The sequence below is a fragment of the Lissotriton vulgaris genome, unplaced genomic scaffold (assembly GCF_964263255.1).
Source record: "Lissotriton vulgaris unplaced genomic scaffold, aLisVul1.2 SCAFFOLD_7240, whole genome shotgun sequence".
In the NCBI taxonomy this organism is placed as follows: Eukaryota; Metazoa; Chordata; class Amphibia; order Caudata; family Salamandridae; genus Lissotriton; species Lissotriton vulgaris.
This window is the reverse complement of record NW_028246694.1, coordinates 1-22,538: the sequence shown is the minus strand read 5'-3', so window position 1 is coordinate 22,538 and position 22,538 is coordinate 1. Positions and strand designations below refer to the sequence as shown.

The following is a 22,538-nucleotide window of genomic DNA, read 5'->3' as shown; positions in this document are numbered from 1 at the left end:
AATACATTCATTAGTATGTTACATCACTCCCATCAGACTAACAATGCTACAAACTGTTGGATATGTGGCCGACTCCCTCCCTATCAGAAATACAAGGGAGTTCTGCCTCTCTTTCCGTACCCGTTCACACACAATGGCTCCTGTGGTGCATGGTTTAGATTAATTAATTCTTTAGATCCTGATATTGCTGTTTTCGAGGGGAATTGGATTTGGGGAAACCTGAACCTAGTTCTGCTCAATGCCTGTTACCCTGACAAGAAGGGACTTCCCATTAGAATAGGAACTGATCTAGAAAATGAAGTATATGGATTAGGTAATTATACAATTAACCTTATGATTCTTACTGTCGAATCCGAAGCTGCACCAGTTCTCCCTGCTATGTCAGTATTACCAGTCACTGGTGATTTATGTGTCAGAAAGAAGGGTTCAGTACACTTAGGTCATAGTAAATGTACTACTGTGGTCGAATTCAGTGATCAAGGCAAGTCTTCCTTTAGAGCTACTCGTCATTCCTACTTTGTTTGTGGCCATACAGCATACATACGCTTACCTCCAGATTGGGATGGTACCTGTTACATTGCATTCCTTCTGCCACCTGTTTTTCTAGCCCCTCCTGATTATCACAGAAATACAAATCTAGTAAAGAATAGACTCCGAAGAGATCTCCCAATTGTCGACTATACTGAAACGGCATGGGAGCAATACACAGATTTCAATAAAGGATTCTTTTTCTTCACAGGCCCCGTCCAAAATAGTAAACTAATACGTAGATTAACTAGAACACTCGAAGCAGTAGTGAATGAAACTACCTCCGCTGTAGGCAACTTAACAGAGGAGCAGTCCGCCATGCGGGTTGTTGTTCTTCAGAATCGTCTTGTTATTGACGTCATCTTGGCAGATAGAGGTGGAGCTTGTAAGGTCATCGGGTCAAGTTGCTGTGTTTTCATTCCAGAAAACGCGCCAACGGTATACCAAGCTATTACACGTCTTCATAAAATTGCAAGTTTGATACATCAGAATCCAGGCACCTGGACGTTGACCGCTTGGGGATGGAAGATCCTATCCTTCCTAGGCATTGCCTTGTCATAGTATTCAGTTGCTGCCTGTGCCTACAGTGTGGGCCAGCGATTTGTGGTCTGTGCGCCACATCGTGCATTGCACATTCCAGTTTTCACTCAAAACGCGAAAAGAAGAAAGAAGAGCAAATGATGTTACAAGAACAGACTGATCGATTCATGAGGATCGATATATCATGAAGGGTCCGTAGGGAACAAGGAGGGAATGAGGAAATATACATTTTATGGTCAAGTAATGTTCCCTAACGTGTACCCCACCGTCTCCATGTACCAGCTTAAAGTGTATGTAACTTCCCTCCTGTGCCAGCTATGAAGACGCAAATACATTTGCGTCCAACGTTAACATGTCCTCTTTCAGACCCACCCTGAATGGGTTGAATATTCCGTTCCTAAGTATGCCATGCCAACGTCTTTTTGTGGTGTACTTTACACGTTTTTCAGCTCTGGCGAAGTAGGCCCTGAATTCTGCCATCGAGCCTTTTTCTGCCTTCTAACTCTGAACGCCTCAGCCTGGGCTGTCTCTGTACCCGTGACCTCTGCCTTACTCCCTGTGCGGCTAACGGCGCTTAGCTCAGCCTGCTGCCTGCCAAGATTGAATTCAACCTTCGAATTATCTGTTCCGCCCCTCCAAAATGCATTCCTACCTACTAGTTTAAGTAAACATCCCCCCAGCTGCAGAGCAAAGGGCCCGGCCTCACTGTCTCCGTGCAAGTAATTCCTAGCCTCTGTTACCATGGTAGGCCCATGCCCCCTCGCATCTCATGCAGACACTTAGACGCTTATACACGCACTCACAGTCAGTATAGAATAGCTTCTGCCCCAGAGACCCTTTCCTTCTAGATAATATGGTTCCTAAACATCAGATACCAGATATGATAGAGGTACAAGTTGATCTGACATGCCAGACTTCTGTCTCTTTCCGCCAGTGTAAATGTCAAGTCCCCTGCACCCTCCAGTTTCACGTCAATCACACGTCATGCAGCTGCGCGCGCATCCAGACCTCAGATTTCTGCTGACATTGCCAAATTCTGCTTTGTACCCACCTACTCGTGACACTTACATATGACGTTTCTAGTTCACGCCTTCTAATTACGTATCACTACCACGTGTGTGCTCTTATCTTGTTTCTCCCAGCTGTTACGCCTACTGTATTGGTATTCATTATATGATTTAAGTATATAAGCTATGTATTGTCAATAAAATATGGCTCTATCCCTTCCTGCACCCCAATGGTGGCAGGAACCCGATATCCGATCTGGTACCATGATCATTCCTTTTTAAGGAATAAAACCCCTAGGAACTCTAACACCACGGACTCTGCTTCTTTCTTTCCGATTGAGTTATTTTTGTTTAAGTACTTACCTGCATAGAAATTAAGACGGTAAATCAAATATTTACCACAATAGGTTGAGATTGTTTTCGCCCAAAGACCTCTAATCATTCGCTCTACCAGATAAAACTTGCGGCTCCGGGAGGAACCCGGGGCCTTAGGGTGCGTTCGAAGTGTCGATGATCAATGTGTCCTGCAATTCACACTCATTATCGCGGCTAGCTGCATTCTTCATCATCCTGCAAGCCAAGTGATCCACCGCCAAGAGCCATAGGCAACTTTTTGAAAACGTTCTCCCACCTGCAGGCGCAGGAGAGGCGGGAGGAAGGCAACGCCGTCCATCCGCCACCCGCGCATCGAGACGGCCCAGGCAACCGGTTCAAGGCTTCCCCTCTGGGAGTCAGACTGCACTGTTTGGAGAAAAAAACATTGCCATGCGCTAGGCCCGGGAGTCCCCCCCTACCACGGGCGAGGAAGTGAGCTCTCAGTGCAACAGGAGGAGGCAGCCCTGCAGCAGGAGGGACCGCATGAGTCTTCAAATCCCTCGGCCCTCCTGCACTGGACCATGTCAAACTGGGTACCTGGCAACGCGGGAGGGTCACTCCACCTGCACGTCAGACATCTGTTGCCGGGCAGCCCGAGCCATGCCGGTGGGCTGGCGATTAGCCCAACACCATCCTCGCCTGGGTTGGAGGCGCCTGAAGGGAAGAGCTAGGTGGCTCCCCATCCCACACACCTCCCACCAAGAGGAGCCAAGGTCCGCTCACAGGTCCTTGTCCTCTTCTCTTCCAGGCTGCACTGCCACGTGAGGAGGGCTACTCCCCGGTGGCCCAGAACCCGGTCGGGCAGGGCCGGGACTCAGGCAAGGGATGGCCCAGCTGGCGCCATTGTCTTTCAAGGGAGGGGTGGTACCAGCCCAGGAATGCACTGCCATTCGGTTTCCCACCCACCCGAGGGGATGTCGTGCCAGGTGAACTTGGGTTCCGTCTCAGAAAGGGACATGGGACAGGGGACGGCCGCCATCCCTTGTCCCTCACACGTCAGTCAGGCCCTCCCTGGGGGAACAGGCCCTCCAAACTGCCGGACCTCACCCAAGCACCCAATGTGGCCGCGGACAGCTCCGCCGGCCGGGGCACACCAGGGCAGGACCGGGCCCTGTGCCTATGGTCTGTGCTTTCAGGAGTCGGTCGAGGGCCGCTCCGCCGTTAATGATCCTTCCACAGGTTCACCTACGGGAACCTTGTTATGACTTTTTCTTCCTCTAGGTAGTCAAGTTTGATTGTCTTCTCAGCGCCCTAACAGGGCCATTGGCGACCCCGGCGGGCCAATCTGTGGCCCTCACTAAACTATCCAATCAGTAGTAGTGACGGACGGTGTATACAAAGGGCAGGGACTTAATCAATGCGAGCTTATGACCCGCACTTACTGGGCATTCCTCGTTCAAGGGAAATAATTGCAATCCCTAATACCTATCACAAACGGGGTTCGGCGGGTTACCCGCACCTGTCGGCGAAGGGTAGACACACGCGGATCCGTTCAGTATAGTGCGCGGGCAGCCCCGGACATCTAAGGGCATCACTTACCTGTTATTGCTCGATCTCGAGTGGCTGAACGCCACTTGTCCCTCTAAGAAGTTGGATGCCGACAGCTGGGTCTCACGTAATTAGTTAGCATGGAGGTGTCTCATTCGTTATCGGAATTGACCAGACAAATCCCTCCACCAACTAAGAACGGCCATGCACCACCACCCACAGAATTGAGAAAGAGCTATAAATCTGTCAATCCTTTCCGTTTCTGGGCCAGGGGAGGTTTCCCATGTTGAGTCAAATTAAGCCGCAGGCTCCTCTCCTGGTGGTGCCCTTCCATCAATTCCTTTAAGTTTCAGCTTTGCAACCCTATTCACCACGGAACCCAAAGTCTTTGGTTTCCCGGAAGCTGCTCGGCGGGTCATGGGAATAACGCCGCCGGATCCCTAGTTGGCATCGTTTATGGTCGGAACCACGACGAATCACCTTCGATCCTCTGACTTTTATTCTTGATTAATGAAAACGTTCTTGGAAAAAGCTTTCACTTTGGTTCCTCTTGCACCGGTCCAAGAATTTCAACTCTAGCGGCACAAAACGAATGTACGCAGCCGCCCCTCTTAATCATGGCCCCATTCCGAAAACCAACAAAATAGAACCGGAGTCCTTTTCCATTATTCCTAGCTGAAGTATTCAGGGGACCAGCCTGCTTTGAACACTCTAATTTATTCAAAGTAAATGCTTCGGACCAGTAGGACACTCAGTCAAGAGCATCTCGAGGGCGCAGAGAGGCAGGAGCTGGGACAGGAGGTAGCTCGCCTCGCGGCCAACTGCCAGTTCGATTCTAAGATCCAATTACAAGCTTTTTACCTGCAGCAACTTTAACATATGCTATTGGAGCTGGAATTACCGTGGCTGCTGGCACCAGACTTGCCCTCCAATGAATCCTCGTTACAGGAGTTAAAGTGTACTTATTCCAATTACAGGGCCTCGAAAGAGTCCTGTATTGTTATTTTTCGTCACTACCTTCCCGAGTTAGGAGTGGGTACTTTGTGAGCCTGCTGCCTTCCTTGGATGTGGTAGCCGTTTCTCAGGCTCCCTCTCTGGAATCGAACCCTGATTCCCCGTTACCCGTGGTCACCATGGTTGGCACAGAAAGTACCATCTAAAGTTGATAGAGCAGACTTCTGAATGTATCATCGCTGTCACGGGGACGTGCGGTCTGCCAGAGGTTATTACCAAAGTGGCCGGGCGACCCCGGATTGGTCTTGGTCTGATAAATGCACGCATCCCGGGAGGTCAGTGCTCATTGGCATGTATTAGCCCTAGATTTACCACAGTTATCCAAGTAACAGATGGAGCAATCAAAGGAACCATAACTGATTTAATGAGCCATTCACAGTTTCACTCTACCGGCCGTCTGTACTTACACGTGCATGGCTTAATCTTTGAGACAAGCATATGCTACTGGCAGGATCAACCAGATAGCCGTACCTGATGATGGGGTGGGAGCCGCATGCCCATCTCCCCGACCGGCAACCTTTGCACAACCCTCCATCTCAGGGTGACTGCCAGGGGAAGGGCTCGATGGAGGGGTGTGTAGTGGTGCAGTTGCATGAGCACCTGTGGGCCCAGCCGTCTCCCGCAGGAGGGAGAGGCTGTCCGAGGCGCAGCCTGAGCGAGACGCGGGGGTGCAGGGGCCTGCAGCAGTGGAACTCCTTGGAGCAACTGTTTGTAGCTGCTGTGGAAACATGCTGGGTGGAGAGGGGTGATGGCGTGGCACACAGGGCCCACAGACCTGCCTGCCAGGCAGCATCCGAGGGCCTGGTGCCACCTGACCCCTTTGGCTTGGATTAGACCACTTCGGGGCACGAGCTGCCGGTGCCGCTCGGCCTTCGCTCTGCTGGGTAGGGTGAGAGGCCTACCACCATGCAGCAGACCTCCCCTCAAGTCGGACGGTCCATGCGGGGTGGAAGCTCTTTGCTTGAAACAACAGCAGAGGCTGGCCAAGCAGTCCATCGCTAAACGGACCGAGAGTGCCCAATCAATCAGAGTACAGCTGGGGCATCCCATGGCAGGCCACCCTGCACAGGGTGTATGCTGGCTTAGCATCCCCTGCCTGCCTGCTGCTGGGGCAAGCAGACTCAGAGAAAAAGGACCATCGGAAAGGGGCCCGAGTGGCAGGTGCATACCAAGGCCCCTGGGGACACCGGCAGGCAGGCCCTGGGTGCTGCCTTTCCCCGTCTCGGCATCGTCGGACCTCATGGAGGTCTGCTTGAGCAAACTCAGAGAAAAGGGATTATCAGGAAGGGGCTGAGTGACAGGTGCCTACCCTGGCCCCTGGTGGCCCCTTGTGGGCGGGCCTGGGTGCCACCTACCCCCATCTCAGCATCGCCGGTTCTCACAGAGGTCTGACTGAGGAAAGAACTCAGAGAAAAAGGACCATCGGGAAGGGGCTGAGAGGTAGGTACGTACCCAGGCCCTGGGGTGGGTCCGGGGGCTGCCTTACCCCGTCTCAGCATTCCTGAACCTCACAAAGGTATGCCTGAGCAAACTCAGAGAAAAAGGACCATCGGCAAGGGGATTAGAGGCAGGAGCGTCCTTCCCCTGATTCAGAATCGCCGGACCTAATGGAGGTCTGACTAACCCTCTCCCTAGTAATCCAGAGGAAAATTACCCCCCTTTCTTGTAATCTGTGCACACGAGGTGACAGAGGGGACCGAAGGCGCGTAGGTACTCGACCCCCTGGAGCCCTTGCTGGGATCCAGGAGGCAAATGGCACCTCATCGGGACTTCCAGAGAAGTCCCGCCATCTGGTCAGCCCATAGGAAAGCATTGTGGGTGACCAGATGGCCGAGGGGATCCGGGGGCCCAGATGGCCGTGGGGATCCAGGTGACCAGATGGCCGAGGGGTCCGGGTGACCAGATGGCCAGGCATGAAAGGGAAGCCATCTGGTCACCCTGCGCCCCAACGAAAGAGTGATTGGGTGCTGGGGCATGGGGACAGGAGACCCAGGGCCCCAGCTGTGTCCCAGCCATGAAGGCTGAAAGGGGGACCAACAGGCCCATCGACCCAGGGCTGGCAGACACCTTGACAAGCAAGGGAGGCCTGCACAGGACAGACGGACCCATGTCCTGGGCCCTTAGTGGAGCAGCAGCCCGTGGGACTAGGCCCAGGGCCAAAGCACCAGACCCGGGGCCCGACTGGGCCCCTGGACCCAGCCGGGGCTCGCAGGCCCAGAGGCGCAGAGGAAGCCTCCCTGGACCTGCCAGACACCATCCCGGGTACCCTGCCACGTGGCAGGACCTAGGACTGAGCCCATGGTGGGGAGGCCACCCTCCCCGGGGCCCACAGGGGCCCCGGATGGAGCTCCTGAACCCAGTTAAGCAAGGGGAGGATCCCTGGGCACAATGGAACCCCGACCCGGGCCTTTGGCAATGCGGCAGGCTGGGGGACAGGGCCAAGGGCCGGAGCACCCGACCAAGGGCTCTGTGGGGCCCACAGATGCAGCTGGGGCTCCCGAGCCCAGATGTACATGCGAAGCCTCCCCGGGCCCTCCGGACCCCGTCCCGGAAACCCTGCCACGCTGCAGGACCAAGGACCGAGCCCGGGGTGGGGAGGCAGCTCTCCCCAGGGCCCTCAGGGGCCCCGGATGAAGCTCCTGAATGGAGCCAAGCAAGGGGAGGCTCCCAGTACACAACTGAACTCCCTCCAGGGCCCTTGGCAGTGTGGTAGGCTGGGGAACAGGGACCAGGGCCAGAGCACCTGACACAGGGTCCTGCCGGGCCCCTGGACCCAGCTGGGGCTCCCAGGCCCAGAGGCGCTGGGGGAGCCTCCCCAGGACCTCCAGACCCCGTCCGGGCAACCTGCCATGCAGCAGGACCAAGGACAGAGCCTGGGATTGGGGAGTCCACCCTCCCCGGGCCCTTGAGGGCCCCAGCCTGAGCTCCTGAAACCCTGCCAAGCATGGGGAGGCTCCCCAGGCACAACGGAACCCCATACCAGGCCTTTGGCAAAGCGGCAGGCTGGGGGATGTGGCCCAGGGCCGGAGCACCCGACCCAGGGCCTGGCTGGGCCCCTCGTCCCAGCCAGGGCTCGTAGGCCCAGAAGCGCAGGGGAAGCTTCCCCAGGCCCTCCGGACCCGGTCCCGGGCACCCTTCCACACAGCAGGACCCTGGACAGAGCCCGGAATGGGAAGGCCACCCTCCACGGGGCCGGAGGGAGCCCCTGAACCCAGCCAAGCAAAGGGAGACTCCCCGGGAATGATGGAACTACTTCCTGGGCCTTTGGCAGGGCAGCAGACCGGAAGACTGGGACCAGGGCTAGAGTACCCGAGCCGGGCCCCAGCGGGGCCCCTGGACTCAGGCCAGACAACCCAGGCCCAGAGGTGCAGGGGTAGCCTCCCCACGCCCACTGGACCTCGTTCTGGCACCCTGCCATGCAGCAGGACGGAGCCTGGGATGGGGTGGTCACCCTCCCCAGGGCGCCTGGACCCAGCCCATCAGGGGGAGGCTGCCCGGGCCTGCTGAACCCCATCCAGGGCAGCCTGCCATGCGGCAGGCTCAGGGACGGACCCAGGGCTGGGGCGGCATCCTGGCCAGCCCAGCTGCCGGCTGAGGACAACTAGGCCGAGAGGGGTCCCAGAGTACTTTGTCCCTAGTAATCCGGAGGAAGGCTGCCCCTCTTTCTGGGAATCCGCGCGCACCGAGTGACAGAGGGGACCCAGGGTGCGGATGCGCCCGACCTCCAGGAGCCCTCGCTGCAATCAGGGAGGCAAATGGCCCTCTATCGGGACTTCCAGGGAAACCCGTCCATGGGGTCGCCACATTGGAAAGCATTAGGTGTGACCAGATGGCCGTGGGGAAAGGTACGACCAGATGGCCTAGAAGAAAGTACTCCCATCTACCCGCCCGAGCATTCACTATAGGGCTCCCACCTGCCCACGTAGGGAAGGGCCTGGGGCTCTGCTTCCCCAGGGCTTAGGGACCTTGGCTGGGCCTCAGGCACGGGGAGGACCCATGGAGCCCGTCCCTGGCACTTTGCCACACCGTAGGCCAGAGCCCCGTATGGAGGAGAGGTGTTGTCCGTGCATAGCCCATCGTGTCCCCGGCAGAGAACCTCCAGCCCGGGAGGGGTGTTCCGGCATACCCTGCCTCTAGTAATCCGGAGGAAGGCTACCCCTCTTTCTGAGAACCTCCACGCACCGAGTGACAGTGGGGACCCAGGGCACGGAGGCCCCCGACCTCCGGGAGCCCTCACTGGGATCAGACTGGCAATCTGGTCGCCCCATTGGAAAGCATTGCGCGCTACTATTCCAACACATTCTCCACTGGATTTGCTCCAGCTGGCGCTCCAACATAAGGAATATACCAACACCTTCCCTACTGGACTCATGTCGGCCTGGAGCCGTCAGGAGCAACGAAGGGATTAAGAAGTTATAAAATTCAATGTTGTCTGATTTGTATCTGGTTTGAAGTTCCATAAATGTAATGGGATATGAAGAATGTTCTAGCTGATAGGGAAAACATATATTCATATTAATCCAAGCACTAAAATGTAGGCTTTTCCCTTCATATAAAATGTTGCGATTATGTCAAATAGACTCCATCGTGGATCCTTCAATACTTGAATTGAGTTTCTTGTCTACCTATAGTAGAGCCAATTTCGTGTTTTTGAAGATAGATTTAGAGCTAATCGAATAAAGTTGATTTGAAGTGAGTAGGGCCAAAGGATTAAGATTATCTAGAATAGATCTTTAAACTTCTAACCACACCGGAGAGTAATGGGCAGGTGGCGAACTTCACTAAGACCCCTGCTTTGCTAAAAATGCTGATTGATATCATTTAAAATTGGCTAAATAACTCCACCTAAGGATTTGTCAATCCTCAGTTTTTTTAGTCCAATTCAAACCTACTTGCCTTGCCATAACAATTTTGTGAAGAGGATATCTGGTTTCTGGTGAAAATCATCTGTCAGGTTAAGTGAGAACATGTTAATAAGATAATTAATCAAAGGTGTAATTATTATCTTTGGCGACCATGAATCAAATAGTTTTGTGACTTTTTCCAATGTTAGCTTCTCATTGTGATGAAGGGAGTCGGTATTATTGCTACAGAAATCGATACCTAAATATTTTGTATACCCGGGTTTCCAAGGCAGCTCTGAGTTACCTAAAATTTCTTTGTTACAGTGCATATTGTATATATGAAAATGTAAGGCTGACCCTCCACTCTGAGATAAGGAGGTACTAATAATGTTGCAATCTCTTGGCAATCTGCACGCATGGACACTCCTCTAATTACTCACCACTTATCATAGTATAATCAAGAACTGGGATATACTTTATACAGACTATCCTTTATGTATGCATGCTTGGATACTTACTTTTACCTATCACCCCCTTTGCATGACTTTCCTTCATTACATAATAATTTAGTATAGCACGGGTTAGAGAGAGTGTATATTTATAACATAATTTTATACTCTTTTATCACAAGCGGATCTGACCATAGAACATAAGGGAGGACGCCTGGTCCATGATGGCCCATAGTGAGACTTATTGGTCTGACTGGGACTACGTTCCCGACTTTAGACAACTGTTATTGATTGAATTGCATTGTAGAATTCTGGAAATAATTAGATATATGCTTTGTGGAAACGGCATAGATATTTATCCGTATAATAGAGAATCGTTAAGGCTCAGATAACGGGAACGCAAAGATATGATACATTGAGCTACTTAGTACACTTCAAGATGGCGGCCACGGTTTTTGGAAATAAAAAGACACTACAAGATGACGCCCGTGTAGTACGCCGAAGGGAGTAGTGAGGATACGCGCTACCAGGGAAAAGGTATGAATGCTTGAACTTGTCGCTATTATGGATCAGCATAGTAGTCATGTTAGCGTAAATGCAGTCTTCCTCTAAATCGTTCCCTTTATTTTTCAGTGTGACGGTACGAGACTGAAATTGGGGCCACGAATGATGAGATAGAAATCAGAAAGGTGAGAGGACTGTGATTTGGAATAATATGTAAGCGGTATACTTTAGATATGAAATATTGAGACATAAACGCTATTGTCTTTTCAGTCATAATAATAGAACTGAAACATATTTGGAGACAAGGACCCCAATTCACAAGGTTACGATTCGTTAGGGTGAGTGCCTATGGTTACGATATTTGGTGCTTTCTAAAATGAGACTCGTTAGAGACGTAGTATTAAGACCGGTATTCTATACCTTTACAGCATTGAAAATAGTGATAAGGCGAATATGAAGATAGTGGCTTTATTATAAGGGATCGCGAGCAATAAGAGTGAGTAGAATCATACTTGTAGACTCTAGTAGATGGTAATTATGAGTGCGGAAGTGTGAGCGATATGTATTATCTGATTTCAGCTATAACGACAATGTATTTGAAAACTGGCAAACTAGAGAAAACAGACTTTGTCCCCATGATGGAAAAATAGAGTTATTAAATATCCTTGGATATGTGTAAAATGAGGTTTTGGAAAAGTTAAAGATGTAGATTACGTGGGGAGGGTTTATGCGGGGTGGTGAAGACCTCAATGAGGAATTATGGACAATAAAGGTGACTATACACAGAGTGTTATGAATATTTCCGAATATGGTTTAAGAAGGCTGTGTCAGAAAAGTGGTAAAACTAGAATGGATGTAATTTGATGTTTACGTTTTAGATTGGTGATACAGATCAAGAGTGAGAAGGTGATTACAAGAGAGTGAACTTTGAAACTAGAGGTGAATATTGGAATGTATTGCATGGAAAGAGGCATGCTGCCTCTCTTGTTTCCCCTTACCTATCTGGCATGGTACTATATCTGTTCTCTCTCTCATATTAAGAGTGTAATGTGAGACGGGAGTGGTATTACTATATCTCCATACTCTTCTCTACCAGAACCTATAACTTTGTGGACTATAATACACTGCTATTTCGGTGTGCTTTAATTTGTCACACTACTAATCCAAAACAACATGTACGATGTTATGACTGATAGGAAATATCTATTTGGTTGCAGCCCTGAGGAAGTCATAGTGTTGTATATCTACACGACGAAACACGTGTTGGCTGATGTACCGTGAACCCATGTTGTGGAAGAATATGGAAATTAAAAAAAAAGAACTTTAATCTGGAGAGTTCTGGACTGATTGTTCATAGAAATTGGGACTGTGATATATGCCAACTGATTTGTGTCAAAACTGTCATCGATCTTACAAATAGAGTCCTCGGAGGGACCTGGTTTAACATCAGGCAAGGAATTCCACAAAGTTGGACCAAGAAGAGAGATCGAGCGGCCTCCCATTCTTGTCAAATTGATCCGTGGAATTTCAAAAAGCCCTTCTGAAGAGGAGCGAAGCAGGCGAGAAGGATGTTAGGGGCGTACCAGATCTTGTAAGTATTTAGGAGCAGAGACGATCTTAATTCTGAACATATAGCATAGGGCTTTAAATGTTATGCGATGTTCCACCCTAAGCCAATGTAATTCTCTCAGGGCATTTACCGTGTTGGACATTCTGGGAAGTCAAAAACAGCAATCTCGCTGCAGAATTCTGCACCACCTGGTGCTTACGCAGTACATCCCTGGTAGACCCCAAAAAAAAGAACGTTAATATAGTCCAGGCAGGATGTTACAAGTGCCGTGACTACCGTCCTTTGGGTATCGACAGGGAGCATCCAAATGATTTTTTTTTAACCATTTTAAGATGGTAAAACAGGTGGCTGCAATTTGTACTGCCTGTTGTTTCATTGACAATTTATTGTCAATAATAAAGCCTAGATTGCGGACCTGAGAGGAAGGTGTAGCTAAAGGCCCCATTTCAGCTGGCCAATGTTGAGGGCCCCAATGTTCAGAATTTTCCCCCCAAAAAAGCACATCCGTCTTTTCACCATTGAGCTTGAGTAAATTAATTACAATTTCTATTGATTCTTGTTTTAATTTCAATAAGAAACCCTCTAATATTAACTTTCAATGCGTCCCAAAGTGTATTTAAGTTAGCTTCAACGTTATCATTATGTTTGAGATAATCTGCAATTGCTTCTACAATTTTCTTTTTATCCTCAGGGTCTGATAATACATCATTATTGGATTGCCATCTTTTGGGTGAAGGTTAATTGTGAATGCCAGCCAATTTAACCTTGATACAGGAATGATCAGACACTAATTTGGGTGCTATATCTGAATGTTCAATTAGGTGTGTGAAGGAACCGGAAATAAGAATGTAATCAATTCTAGTATATGAATTATGAGGGGCAGAGTAAAATGTACAGTCTCCAGCAGCTGGGTGTTGAAGACGCCAGGCATCTTTGAGATTACATTTAGCACATATGTTATGAATTATGCTGTGTGAACGTGTAGCATGATATTTACATTTAGATTGTTGATCTATTATTGGATCTAGCAAAATGACGAAATTATCGCCAACAATGATGAGATCATTCTGGGGAATAGATTCCATAGTATTAGCGATACCTTCCCAGAAATTTTGATCATCTATGTTAGGGCCATATATATTCACAACACATATTAGATCTTCTCCCTTCTTGAAATGAGTGACTAGTAGTCTACCATCATTATAATGAAACTGTGATTCCAGGGAAATGTTGGCTTTTTTCGCTACTAAGGTAATCACTTCCTTCTTTACGATCCGCTGGTGAACAAGCAACCTGTGAAATCCAATTATACTTAATAAAAGCAGCATCTTCCCCAGATAGCTTCATTTCTTGTAGTAATATGATGTCTCCTTTAGTTTTGGCTAAATAATCAAACAATTTCCTGAATTTAATATGGTGGTTAAGACCTTTAACATTTAAAGATACTATGTTGAGATCTTCTGTAATCATACATGACCTAGTGTGATCCATCCCCTATACATTTGAGGGTAAGAGGTTCCAAATACATGCAAGATCCATATAATCGAGAAGCCATTCCCGAAAAACTCATTAGATGCATAAAGGTAACCTGTACTGATTATGAGCATACTTAATATACCAACAACACTTATGAAAGAAGCAGCACATAGGCACTCTTCTTTGAGTAAATCAAAATACGACCAAAGCAATAATCAGAAGAGAGTGAAAGATAGAAAACAAGAAGAGAGAAAGAGAAAAAGAAACAGAAAACAACTGAAAATTCCCAAGGGACATAGCACAACACTCTCAATGATATACCACACACCCTAGGAGTCCAGCACCAACCTCCCCATTCCCCCCTCCCTCCCCACCCTTCCTTGCAAACCTTGAATCTAGGAGGTGCGGCGGCAGGAGTGTCAAACTGTTAAACTAAGTTTTACTGAAATCAACAGGATGCAACTTCCTGAGTATCTTGTATAAAAAGAAACAGATGATATGTTTAAGGTAAGCTAAGACTTAAACATGACTCTTACTGGGGGAAAATAATAATCGCCGCATATTAGACTCCTTGTATAGGAAAAACATCAGTGATTACAAGAGCATTGATTATGACATCCAATGAAAAGGCATTATAAAGTACAAATATTATGAACAGAAATAGGATATGCGTATATCAAAGCTTCCTTTTATTGGAGGAGGACCGAGCAAAGACCATGACCTAAGTAGGTAGTCTTTATAGAAAATTCAATAAGTCTTTAGGGTCGGTGAAGTAGTGATCGCAATCATTGACTAAGATTCTGAATTTAGTCGATCCAACAAAGCAAACTGTATATTGTTGGCTCTGAGTTTGTCCCCTAAGATGAGGAAGCCTTTACAGGCTTTAGGGTTTGACTGTAGGGTTTGAATAGACGTGTGTGAAAATTATTTTGGGATCATTTCAGATAAGCTGGTGACTTTTTCGGAAAAATTTGACGATAGTTTCCATATGTTGACATCTCAGTGGCTTACAGATAATAGAGTGGGTTATTTGACGTAAAGAAGACTTAAAAGTTGGCACTCTGAGTGCCTGGTCTAACTCTAAAGGATTTGAGAATTTTAAACCAGTGAACTGAGGTATCCAGTCTTCTAGAAAAGCTATACATGATCCAGCAGAGTGTTCTGAGCCTTCGGGAGCACCTGAAATCGGTATGTTATCTCTCCTATTTCTATCTTCAATCAATCAATCAATCATAGCATTTGTATAGCGTGCTACTCAACCGGATGGTCTCAAGGTGCTTGGGGGGGTAGGGGGTCTGCTCCAGTGGTGGCTCTGCGGATACGTGGAACGGCGGCGAGGGCGAGGCTGGCAGAACATGGCTGGCGGGTGGGAGTGTAGAAGGTCAGGCGGTTGTTGAGGTACCTGGGTCCCAGGTCGTGGAGAGCCTTGTGTCCGTGGGTGAGGAGTCTGAACATGATCCTCTTGCTGACGGGGAGCCAGTGCAGGTCCCTCAGGTGTCGGGAGATGTGGCTGTGTCGGGGGATGTCCAGGATGAGTCGTGCGGAGGCATTCTGGATGCACTGGAGTCTTGTCTGAAGTTTGGCTGTGGTTCCGGCGTAGAGGGTGTTCCCGTAGTCCAGTCGGCTGGTGACGAGTGCCTGGGTGACCATCTTCCTGGTTTTAGTGGGGATCCACCAGAAGATCTTTCGGAGCATACGCAGGGTGTTGAAGCACGACGACGAGACAGCGTTGACTTGTCTGGTCATAGAAAGGGAGGAGTCCAGGATGAAGCCCAGGTTACGAGTGTGGTCCGTTGGCTTGGGAGTGGTGTCCAGGGCAGGGGGCCACCAGGAGTCATCCCAGGCGGAGGGTGATGATCCCAGGATGAGGACTTCCATTTTGTCTGAGTTCAGTTTCAGGCGGCTGTTCTTCATCCATTCGGCGACATCTTTCATCCCTTCGTGTAGGTTGGTTCTGGCGGTGGCGGGGTCGATTGTGAGGGAGAGGATCAGCTGGTTGTCGTCGGCGTAGGAGATGATGTTGAGGTTGTGTTGTCGAGCGATGGCTACGAGGGGGCTCATGTAGACGTTGAAGAGGGTGGGGCTGAGTGATGATCCTTGTGGTACACTGCAGATGACTTCGGTGGCCTCGGATCTGAATGGGGGAGGCGGACTCTCTGGGTTCTTCCGGTGAGGAATGAGATGATCCACTCCAGTGCCTTTTCTTGGATTCCGATGTTGTTGAGGTGCTGTACTAGGGTGCGGTGGCAGACCGTGTTGAACGCTGCGGAAAGGTCCAGGAGGATGAGGGCTGCTGTTTCCCCGTTGTCGAGCAGGGATCTGATGTCGTCTGTGGCTGCGATGAGGGTGGTCCCGGTGCTGTGGTTGGCACGGAAACCGGACTGCGAGTGGTAGAGGGATCCGTTCGTCTCGAGGAAGGCGGCAAGCTGACTGTTGACGATCTTCCCGATGACCTTGGCAGGAAAAGGGAGGAGCAAGATGGGAAGGTAGTTTTTGAGATTGGTGGGGTCTGCTGTAGGTTTTTTCAGAAGGGCACTGAGCTCGGCGTGCTTCCAGCTCTCCGGGAAGGTGGCAGCGTTGAAGGAGGTGTTGATGATGTACCGGAGTTGGGGTGCAATGATGGAGTCAGCCTTGTTGAAGACGTGGTGGGGGCAGGGGTCAGTAGGTGATCCGGAGTGAATGGTGTCCATCACGCGGGTGGAGTCTTCGGTGCTGACCGGAGTCCAGGCGCAGAGGGTGGTGGTGGGGGCGTTGGCTCAGTGGTAGGGTGCGTGGTCTGTGCGTCGAAGCTGTTGTGTATGTCGGCAATCTTGCTGTGGAAAAACAAGGCGAGGGAGTCGCAGAGGTCTTGCGTAGGGGTGATGTCATTGTTTCCGGCGCTGGGGTTGGAGAGCTCTTTGACGATGTTGAAAAGTTCCTTGCTGTTGTGTGCGTTGTTGTCCAATCGTTCCTTGAATGCTGTCTTCTTGGTGGTGCGGATCAGCTGGTGGTGTATGTGGGTGGCGTACTTGAGGAGAGTCATGTTGTCTGTGGTCTGGTTGTTGCTCCAGGCTTTCTCGAGGGTGCGGCAGTTCTTCTTGGAGCTCTTGAGTTCATTGGTGAACCAGGAGGCTTTCTTGCTGCTGGGTCTGCTGGGATGGGTCTTTAGTGGTGCGAGGTAGTCGGCGCAGGTGGTGATCCACTGTGTGAGGTTGCTGGCTGCTTCGTTGGGGTCCGTTGTGCTGGCGGGGGGGTCCTGGCTGAGGCAAGTGGTGAGCTGGTCGTCAGTGATCTTGTTCCAGCTCTTGCGGGGAGCCTGTTGCGGGTGGTGGTGGATTGTGGTTCTTTTGAAGCTGAAGTTGACGCAGCTGTGGTCTGTCCAGTGTTGTCCGGTGGAGTGGCTGAAGGAGATGTGCTTGCTGGAGGAGTTGACGGGGTCAAGCGTGTGGCCGGCGTAGTGGGTGGGGGTGTTCACCAGTTGCTTGAGTCCGAGGTTGGCGAGGTTGTCCAGCAGGGTGGTGGTGTTGGTGTTGTTGTTGTTCTCCAGGTGGAAGTTGAAGTCCCCTAGGAGGATGTAGTCAGCGGAGGAGAGTACGTGCGGGCTGATGAAGTCTGCTATGTCTTCGCTGAAATGTGTGCGTGGTCCTGGGTGTCTGTAGATGAGGGTGCCTCTGAGGGTCGTCTTGGGGTCGGTGTGTATCTGGAAGTGGAGGTGTTCGGCGGCGGTGAGGGTGCCGTCGGAGTTGGTCGTGATGCAGATGGTGTTCTTGTGGGCGTTGGCGATGCCTCCTCCGGTCTGGTTGACGCGGTTCCTCCTGGTGATTTTGTACACGTCCGGGATGGCGAAGGCCATGTCGGGGGCTGAGGAGGCGTTTATCCAGGTTTACGTGAGGAAGGCGACGTCTGGTGATGTTGTGGCGAGGAGGTTCCAGAGTTCCACGGCGTGTCTGTGGACGGAGCGGGTGTTGAGCAGGATGCACTTGAGGTAGGTCTTGCTGGTGCTCGGCTTGGTGGGTGCGGTGCAGATTCGGAGGCAGGTGAATCAGCAGGCTTGGCAGGTGAAGGGTCCGTGGGTGCGTTTCGGAGTGGCTCGGTAGCAGGCGGGGTTCCGGCCGGGTATGAGTGCATTGAGGGTGGCGGTGTCGTAGGTCCGTCGGGCGGTCTTGCATCGGTGGGAGCCAGGGGTTCTAGCGCTGGGCGCGGTCCAGGCGCGGACAGGCGCAGACGGGCTTGCCTTTGGCGTGCCATCGGCGCACAATCGGCGCCCCGCTGCGCGTCCTCATGTTCTCCATTTAAGGCGAAGTGGGAGGGAGGAGCAGCTGGGAGGCAGGAGCAGGGAGGACACGGAAGAAAAGAGGGCGGGGCCACGAGATAGAGGCAGCGGGAAGCAGGGAGTGGGGCTTTCACCAGGGGAGGCAAGACAGAGGTACAAATATCACAAAAGAAACAGCAGGATAAACAGTGAGTGACAACAGACAAATACCAGGGAAAAAACGAGCAAGGCAAAAAACAGAGAAAAAACGGCAGATCATCACAATTAGCAGCAGCGAGGGGGCACACACACAGCTGGGGGGCCGTGCGGTGCGGGGGTGTCCTGAGAACAGGTCACACTCACCTGCGCCGCGCGGTCTCCATTTAAGGCAAAGTGGGAGGGAGGAGCAGCTGGGAGGCGGGAGCGGGGAGGACACGGAAGAAAAGGAGGCGGGGCCGCGAGAACACGGCGGCGGGAAGCGGGGCTTTCACCAGGGGAGGCAAGACAGAGGTACAAATTTCTCAAAAGAAACAGCAGGATAAACAGTGAGTGACAACAGGCAAATACCAGGGAAAAAACGAGCAAGGCAAAAAACAGAGAAAAATGGCGGATCGTCACAATTAGCAGCAGTGAGGGGGCACACACACAGCTGGGGGGCCGTGCGGCGCGGGGGTGTCCTGAAAACAGGTCAAGATTGGCTGGTTTTGTTTTTAGAATGTTTTTAGAATGACAGACATATGGCTGAGTGATTTCAACTCTTTGCTGGTCCTGAAAGAAGCATCCTCAACATCACTGATTCTTTGTTCTGCAGATGTCAATTTAAATTGATTGTACTCATGACCGCCCTAATGGCAATTAGTTCCAACTGCATAGCATCCGTATTCTGTTTGGTGGACTTAGCAAGATCATGAACATCTGCTAGTTTTTTAAGAATCATTTTATCATACTATTAATGACTGCTTTGTCCTTGATTGGAGAATCAGATGGTGAGGGGTCTCCCTTAATTCTTTTAACTGCATTCTGGGCTTCTTTTCTGCCATAGTTGCAAACTTGTAAGGGAAGTATATAATCCTACCCAAATTAAACTTGCTAGCACTAGTAAAGGTTCAGACGTTAAGCTGTGAGAAAAGAACCTCTTTTAAAGAGCACTATATGCCTGATCACTGTTCCCTATGTCAGCCTGTATTTAAACTTCATTGATCACATAACTCAGAGTTTGTTTAGTGCTTGCTAATACAATCAGCTAATGTGGCTATTGACACATACATTGATAAACGTGGATTGTAACATGATCTGAGTTCCAAGCATACTGAGAGTCCTACAAACTTCAGTTGGATTAGCTGGCAGAGATATGATGATGTCACCTCAGATTGCAGAGCTAAGATATGGGCCTTGTATTTGTGGCAAGGCGCCCCTCAGAGTACTATACCGGCAGGGGAGGAAATCAAGCAAAACCTTACAATGCCTCAGACGTGTGCGTTGCCATTTAGTTGTGCCCTAGATCAAGGTCCTTGCATCATTTTGTAAGCAAGTGTTCATAATCTGCAAAAATGAGTCTGCTGCAACACACTGCACTTAAGAAGCATACAGATCACCTCCAGTAGCGACCCCTCAGTAGAGAAATAAAGTACATCACCCCCAGTAGAGTTGCTTGAGTTTAAATTTCCTTGTGTTTCTGCCATTTTAAAGTCAGGCACTGAGCTGCGACAAGGGAGCAGATTGTTTAAGCGGCCCGCTCTGAATAGGTCTAAACAAATTGCCCAGGCTGCAGAAACCACAAGCATACACACTCTTCTCCCGCATTGAGCAGCAAATTTATAGACGGAAAGCGATTTTCGCTATCTTCAGATCACCGCCATTTTATGGTCAGGATGTAACAATAAAAAGTTCACTGCTCACTTAGCCAATAACATTTAGGAGCCAAATACCGTAACGGATGTTGTAATTATACAGAAGCATCTTGTACTGGTACCATACGTGGCCAAACCTGTTCTTGCTGGTCAGTTACGGGCTTCGCACTGAGATCAACACAATCCTTCATGTTAAGCCCTTGCACTGCAGACAGGGCAAAGTCACCAATGTCAGAATCTCTTCCATCCGCCGAAGATGAGTGGAATAGCTAGCACCCTCAAGAGCAGCTTTCAAAGAGGAACCTAATCATGGTTCACCAATGCCTCACTTATTCCATTAACTCAGGAATTTTCTTTTTCTGTCTCCGAGATCGATAGAGCGACGGCATCAGGCAGCCATCGGCTCTGCCATCCAAGCCACACCCCCATCTGGTTGGAGATTTAAAGGTGCAACCTGAAGTTCACACGTAGACCTAAAGACTTAAGCATAATATTCAGTGCTTTAATGATGCAGCAGGTTGCTGGTGGTAAAACAAACTCTGATTTTCTGGGACCATCACTTATTATATAATCCAATTTTACTCTAGAGCAGGAGGAAGAAGTTCAGACTAAAGTTAAAAGAAGAAGAGGGCACCAAAATAGTAATAAGTAATAACTTACAAGCACGCAAGAAGGGAGGGAGACCGAAATGCACCCATGGTGCAAGAAAGAGGTATGAGTTGAAATCAAAAACAAGGCAGGATTGATCATCATCAGCCTTGTCAGTCGGCAACACAGAAGGGCGATCTTTCTAAGGAAAACTTTGGACTTCCAAACTTAAGGGGTTATTTATGAGAGCCATGCGTCACATTCAGGGCTCTCAATCCGATTAGTGAAGCCACACAAAGCCAGCCTGCGTGGCTTTGAGTGGCCTCATAAATCCCGAGTAAGGTGATGCAGCGCAAATCGGTGCAGCGCAAATCGGTGATGCAGCGCAAATCGGTGATGCAGCGTAAATCACTGCATCAATTTGCTCTGCTCCCGGGAGGTATTCCATGGGCATTGCGGTGTGTTTTTCCATGCAATACCTATGCAATTTGATGCTGCCCCACATTTAAAGAGTGATATAAAGATGGGGAAGCGTAAAATCCGTACGCCTCCCATACTTAGGTGTAACAAGGACAGATATAATTATTTGTCCTTTTTTTCCTCTTTCCACGTGTGCTGCGTCCTGCAGCATGCAGCACACATGGAAAGAGGAAAATTACTCATAGGATTGTTTGTGTCAAGGAAGGTGCCCCATCCTGCACAAAAACGATCCTGCCTGCAGCGGAGGCACCCTAGCAACATGTTACAAGGGTGACTACGTTGGTGCTGGGCCGCTAAAAACAGCGCCGGAGGAGGCAGAAAGGACAGAAATGCAACGGATTGCTTAAATACAGTGCATTACTGCCCTTTTACATTTTGGCATAGGACATCACAGCAATGTGCCTTGCTACACTGGCATATGCCATAATACCATAAATGAGACCCTTACTTTAAAAAAATAATAAACAGTGATGCTATCCTCCATGACATGCAATGCCTTGGTCAACCCAGGAGGCTTTTTGGCACTTATAAAATATCCTTTCCCATATCTGCTTTTTCAAGTACAGCCCAAGTGACATCGCTATTATCATGAGAATAGCATGCATACATATGACACCTTTTAAATGGATGGAAACCAGAAATATGACTGACAGCTCTTTTCAGACAGAGATATCAGATGGAGGCTGAATAAAACATGACCTGTCGCACTTTAATCTACTGCTGAGTTATTAGTCTGCATTTGGCATTTCTTTTGTTTTCCCAGAAATATTGTGCTCTCATATATTAAAATCAACCTGTGAGCGCTTTTTAAGGTGACAACAAAGGTGTTGTCAGAATGCCTAGGCTCTTCACAAATATAACCTTGCAAAGATATATGCCTGTCCTAAAGCTGAATATCTGGCTTAGGCTAGGAACTGTAAAAAGACTTCCTACCTGATGAATGAAGTATCACTAGTGCTCTTCAAGCACGTAACACATGCAATTTTACAGGATTCTCATGGAGATATACGTGATCTCTGTAAGTACTTTCAGTGGTTATCACCGTGAGCAGTTTTCTGCAGTGCTAATACAGAAAATGTAATGATATATCTGCATACTAAGAGAATGACTAATCAACTATAGTATATTAGAAATGTAGAATCGATATGCAAGAAAATCACAATTGTATGGACAGATAATAAAAAAAAACTGATGTAATTCCAATTTTTAGCGACATTAAGTATTTGAAGCTACACATATAACATGTTTCAAAGTCAAGTATTACGATCCATCTTTTGTCGTTGTTCATTAGTGCAAGATCCCGCTACAAATATACAAATTAAATTCTCATTTGCTGGATCTCCTTTGGCTTCACTAACCCTTCTATTTCAGTGATAGGAGTTGTGGCTTTACATCTTCTAATCCCTGCTGCTGGCAACACATGTGATAAACTTGTAACACATCCCCATAATTGGTTTCTTATAGATAAATTACGAGTTGACTCTTACTGCACATGTTCATGTGCCCATTCGTGAAATGTTGGCAAGCATCCAGGTTGCACAAAAGTGATGGAACTCCAGCAATGCGCCCTTTCACATGGGGCAAGCCCCATGTG

General features: G+C 49.4%; 2 pseudogenes; both read right to left on the bottom strand.

Annotated features, from left to right (window-relative positions):
- Positions 1-2,530: 2,530 nt before the first annotated feature.
- On the bottom strand, positions 2,531-2,676 carry LOC147665790 (5.8S ribosomal RNA; annotated as a pseudogene).
- A 936-nt stretch (positions 2,677-3,612) lies between these two features.
- Positions 3,613-5,416, bottom strand: LOC147665789 (18S ribosomal RNA; annotated as a pseudogene).
- Between the last annotated feature and the right edge of the window lie 17,122 nt (positions 5,417-22,538).